Raw genomic sequence first — 6000 nt, 5'->3', positions numbered from 1 at the left:
TGTTCTCTGGCACCAAGTGACCATTAATTTAGTGCAAAGTAGCTTCTTGTTACTAAATTAGTATGACGGTTCCCTGCAGTAGCTGACAAGAGTATATAGTGATTCATTTAAGAGCCAGGACTTTAGGCATTTTAAAACTTTTCAGTGGTCAGATGGAAACCTTACTAAAGAAGGCAGGCTCTCCAGGAGGAATGCATTTGAAACACCAGTGCTTCATGGCAATCTTAACCAGCAATTTGTATAATTGACTCTGTGCAATACACAGGGAGTTACTTGCCAATGAAAACTGGCCTTCACTGTTCGGCCATTAGCCATGAATCTCAGTCTCATTTTCTTTTTAATAAACTCCCACCTCACTGATTTTTTTAAACATGGTGAGTGCAGATGGGTTTTCCCATCTGTAGGTGTTCTCCGGTGATAAACAACATGTCACTACCGATCAAAATATTATCAAGTTCACTCAAGGTTTTTCACCTGAATGTATTTTCAGGTGGTTATTAAGAGATTCCTTGTGACTAAAGCTTTTTCCACATTCAATGCGTGCACAGGTAAGGTTTCTCGCCTGTATGTTTTTGAAGGTGAGTAATAAGCTATTCCTTTGCACTGAACCTTTTCCCACATTCATTGCAGTGATAAGGTTTTTCACCTGTGTGTGTTCTTAGGTGCTGTCTATGATTAGCCTTCCAACCAAACCTTTTCCCACACTCTGTGCACAGATGGGGTTTCTCGCCTGTATGTTTTCTGAGGTGAGAAATAAGAGCTCCCTTCATACTGAAGCTTTTCCCACAATCTGTGCACAGATGAGGTTTATTGCCTGTATGTGTTCTCAAGTGGTTAATAAGACTGTTTTTTAACTGGTAGTATTTCCCACATTCAGTACATTGATAAGGTTTCTCACCTGTATGTATTATCTTGTGTGAAATAAGAGTTTGCTTCAGGCGGAAGCTTTTCCCACATTCAGTGCACGAATGTGGTTTCTCCCCTGTATGTGTTTGCAGATGCTGAGTAAGATTAGACTGCCAACCAAACATTTCCCCATGCTCACTGCACTCATATGGTTTTTCACCTGTATGTGTTCTCAGATGGTAAAAAAGACTTTCCTTAACACGGTAGCTCTTCCCACATTCAGTGCACAGGTGAGGTTTCTCACCTGTATGTTTTCTCAGGTGAGAAATAAGATGGCCCTTTGCACGGAACCTTTTCACACATTCAGTGCACTGATGAGGTTTCCGATCTTTAAGTGCTCTCTGTTTTTGAATAGAAACTCTTTGTGCTGTAATTGTCCTGCCTTCAGGGCACACATGAGGCTTTTCATGTATAGATCTTCTCTGGTGACAAACAGGACTTGTTCCTACTGAAGAATATAGCACGTTCAGTGCATCGCCACAATTTGTCCATTTGTAGTCAGAGGTGATTTAAAAAATCATTTAAATAAACTACGTTAATACAAAATGTCACAGGTGCTCTATAATGAATGCAAGGCTAATCAATATGAGTTTCTTACAGAAAAGAACCTGTTTTTATGATCAGCCAACCATGCTATATATTTCTGTAGGATGCTGGAAGATACCATGAAGGTGTTTGGCGGAAGTCCTTCATGTAGTAGTGCAACAGGCTTCCCCAATCCCAGTTTGTTACACAGAAGAGTCTACTTGTTACCAGTCCTGTAGCTTTCTAGACGTGTAGATGGTGCGTATTCTCACAATAAAGTGTTGCACCGTATTTGTCCATCAGAGAAATAAACAGAATCACGGTTGTATTTCTATGCTTCATTCCCCTGCAGGATTTCCATGATGCACATTAATACATGATCAATGTCACAGGTGTAACATTTAACAGATGGGTGCCAGTTAATTGCTTTCATGTAGTAAATGACAGGATGAAGTCTAGTCTATTGGAGACAAGCACTCAATGGGTGGCACCAAAGTAATTCCCTCATGATTCAAAATCATGCAAAACTGGCAGGAGAACCTACGACTGGCAGATAGAATATTGTGTTTCATTTATAGTTACACCTTCTACTATCTCAACTCGTGCCACAGAGTAAACAAATATGAATGGCAAAAAGAAGCTGGAAGACAAAAACATATTAAGTGGATACTTTGCATTTATGTTCTACCATCATCGTTTCTCAGCTTGGGCATCAACTAGCACCACGAGAGATCCACATTTCCACATATCAATGGCATGGCCTTACGCTTCACACTAGGTAATTAGTTTGTCACCAATGTATGTACATCTGCTGATTAGCCTAGTAGGTCATCAGATATTACCTGTGGACAAATGTATAGGGTCCCTGTCTCGAAAATATAAAACAGACATTACTATTGAAGAGACAAGGAATGAATTGAGGCTGAAAGCAAAAAGCAACAGTGCCTTGCCCCTTTTAGAATAATGCAGGACATGATGACATCGTGATCCCTCGCATTTAAAAACAGATGCCTCTGCAAACACGTCAATTTCTCAAAAGGGGGCCTGAAAGTGTGAGCATAGGCTTCGCCACTGCACCATTGCGACGCACTCACAGGTGCTTGACCAAGAGGGCATGAATATATTGCGGCCTAGTTTCCAGGAGTGTGTTTTCATTTGTATTGGTAAGCAGCGGGTGCAATAGGGTCTAACACTTGCCAGGTTCCCATTACACTATCGCAGTCGCTTCTTTGCGTGGAAGTTACAGTTGTGATAGTTGAAGCCTATGATGAGGGTCAGAAAGTCCTTTGACTCCTCAGGACCGTGCACTCGCTATACCTCCCCCATGCCCCACCCCCGCTGACTGCTTTGCCATCACATACTAAATAACTGTTGGATGCGTACCCCCTTCAGTGGGAATATTAAAAAGTTACGACAAACAAAAGGGCAACTGCTGTTCCTACTCTCGGCCAGTAGACACTCAAAGAAGGTCTTGCTGGCAGACTTTCGCTAAGGAAAGGCATTCATATGTCATAAATATGAGAGCACGTCTTTTTGGTTGAGTATCCTGCACCATCATCAGAGTGGAATGATGACTATATGAGAGTGATTTTGTAGGGGGATTGTTACTGGGGCCAGGGCCCTCAATCAGTAATGGCTGTTTTATATTTATTGCATGCACTGCAATGGGCAATGTATATTACCATCAAGCCCATGTGAAGTGAATCAAAATCCAGATATTACTACAAATATAAGATGTACTAGATAAAAACACAGGAGTTAAAGTCTGAAAAACACCACTACTGATAGAGGCTCTAGTAACCATCACCAACCATGTAACAACACTTTACATTCTCAAATATTCATCATTTAAATTGAAGGTAGCACAAACTACTGAATACAAAAGACTTACTCTCAAGACAAGTTAAACATCAAAAGCCTCAGTTTACATACATAATCCCTGCTTAAAATCCCATACCCCTACTCACATCTAAGGCTATCCAATGGGATCCCAACTGGTATAGGCCCATGATCCGAAAGTTCCATGTCGGCATCTGATGCAAATGTAACCATGTTTGTGTGACCCACAGGGCATCGATTGTAAAATAGAATGGATGCATGAGTGAATGCCATGTTCAGTCACTCCAGCATGAGTGATCCTGCAACTGTCAATCAACAATGGCCTGTTGAATTTGGATTTGTGTCTGGTGAAATCAGCCTTAACCAAAGTATATGCGAGAATCTTGAGGGTTCAGAGGTCTCCCAGCTACAGCCAATTGCTCCTTGGCCCACTCTTCCATGAGCTCCAAACACTTTAACAAAAAAGGCTCCAGTCCTTGATTCAGGGCAATATATACACAGAGGCAGAATCTTGACATCCACCTCATCGTCAGACATGCCTCATCTCAAAGTCAGTTAGGCCAACCTTGCCTCATTTGGCCTCAAACTTTGGGTCTCCTGAAGAACCACCCTCTGAGTCTGTGCACTCCAAATGGCCATCTGGGAGAGAAAACCCTTTACAGGGTGTTCAAGCCCCACACATTAAACCAAATCTCAGGCATGTAGTGTATCACTCTTCAGTCCAATTTGCGGTCCTTCTTCCACACTCCTCCTGCGATGATCCATTTACCCACCCATAAGAGACCTAACTGGAAACTGCAATATTAAAGTGAAAGGAAGAAACTCTGAACTCTTGCTGTACCCTCCTGAGTCCCTCCCATGGTTCCAGCTGAATTTGCTGCGTAAAATCAAAATTCCCATTGCAGTCGTTGTGGTACCTAAACTTAGATAAGCAAACGCAACACCTAAAACAGCCATGATAACGTGAAACCCATGTACTAAAACGTTAAGTCTCCCAAAATTGAGAACGTGTTCAAAGGGGACAGTCACAGGCATTTCACCAAAGGACATGACAATCAAACAAAGCAAGTCTGCAAGAGCCAAGCAGAGGACGTGGTCCTTGACGCAAGGCAGAAATCCTTATCTGGGGATTACTTTGCTAACTTTGAGCTTCCTCTTCACTTTTTGACTTTACTCTTTTGAGGCACATCTACTGAAGTCCTACTGCTACTCCAACTCATTCTGGAACGCTGCTCTTGGTAGCCCATGTGGCTAACAGGAAAGGGCTGCTTTTAAGCACCCCATTTTGTCCTTGCGTGATTTTGTTTACCCAGAAGAGTATAGAGGAGAACGCTGGTGGCAGCTTTGTAATTTTGATGTCTTGTTTCTTCCGGCCATCTCTCCCACACACTGACTTTGTCTTCCTGTTTTTTTGCTTTGTTGACACTCTGGTCAAGCACTGATTGCATGCTTAGAACAGGAGGTCCCCAACTTTAGCCCATGGCTTGCCTGCCACTCCTTCACCATACTCCACTCTCTGGGCCTGCTTCCAAAATGGCGATGTGGTGTTCAAAAGTGACTTTTCCAGATGTACCGGTAAATTGCCACATCGTTGATTTAATAGTTATCTACTTAAGTTACATCTTAAACAAGAACAATGGAGCAGGACCCAACCGGGCCCATCACCCAGGCTACATATTTCCAACTGCATTGGATGGAACACTTAGGTCAGTATATTCTACACACATTCTCATCTCTCCACTTATGGCATCATACTGTAAGGGGTCAGTAATGTCATGCTCACACACAACTGTATTGAGTTTTTTCAGGATTGTACAAACTAATAGCAAAAATCATACCTATCCTAAGATCTAAGGGAAACCCTCCTAGCATTACAAAAATGAACCCTCACCATAAACAATATCAACATTCAAATAACATAAATACGTCAGTAAACACCCAGTTTCTTGGATGACTCCTCTTGGTCCTGGGCTGATCTTGCTCCCTGTTAGACGGAATTCTCAAAATGTGCTAATTTCCATTAGCTTTTGAGACCCCCAGCAACTTTGCTGGATTTTTCAAGGATTTTATTTTTTTTTTACCTAGGAAGAGTGTGAGCCTTTTTTTCCCACTCGTCCATGTATTTTGTGTGTGGTTTACTTTTGTGTTCTTTGGTTATGGAGTTTTAAAACAACTCCAGTGGCATCATCTTTTTCTGTGTGTCACACAGCACCTTCAGTGCAGTGGCACAAGGGTGTCTTTTCAGACTCCCCAAAGGTTTAACTACCTTCTCTGGGACTGACTACCGTCTCCCAGAGCATGTAGAGTTAAATTGGCTTTATTAGTCTTTTTAAATTTACTGACCCAGCACACACTATCTTCCTATAGAGTGCTGGAGGGGTTGCCTAGCTTCCCCTGAGTCAAAACACTCATGTAACGGTAAAATGTTACCCTTTCCTACTTTAAATGGCTGGTGGCAGTGGTTTAGATCAACTACTGTGATTTTTCCCGACCGCTTCCAACGGTAGCTAAAAATCAGGGGTAGCCATGTTTTTCAATATGGCGCCCAAGACCTATCTGTAAAAACAGACTCCGGTCATCTTTTTTCACCATTTCTTTTAGGAAGAGTCCTGTTTGGTCCCTTTGTTAAGCGGCCTTTGGCGGGCTTCAGTGCTGAAGCCCTCCTCTGGTGCCAGGGTGTCTGGGGTGGACAGGATGTGAGGGAGGTGCCCGAAACTCCCTGTGCTTAGT

At 42.5% G+C, this 6000-nt stretch overlaps 1 pseudogene; it reads right to left on the bottom strand.

The window, feature by feature from the left end:
* Nucleotides 1-460: 460 nt before the first annotated feature.
* The window catches only part of LOC138467390 (zinc finger protein 157-like), a 58465-nt pseudogene continuing 52925 nt past the window's right edge, over nt 461-6000 (bottom strand).

This window comes from Ambystoma mexicanum, chromosome 4q (assembly GCF_040938575.1).
Source record: "Ambystoma mexicanum isolate Mex_15411 chromosome 4q, UKY_AmexF1_1, whole genome shotgun sequence".
Taxonomy (NCBI): Eukaryota; Metazoa; Chordata; class Amphibia; order Caudata; family Ambystomatidae; genus Ambystoma; species Ambystoma mexicanum.
Note: the sequence above shows the minus strand (reverse complement) of the source record. Positions and strands in the feature narration are given on the sequence as shown.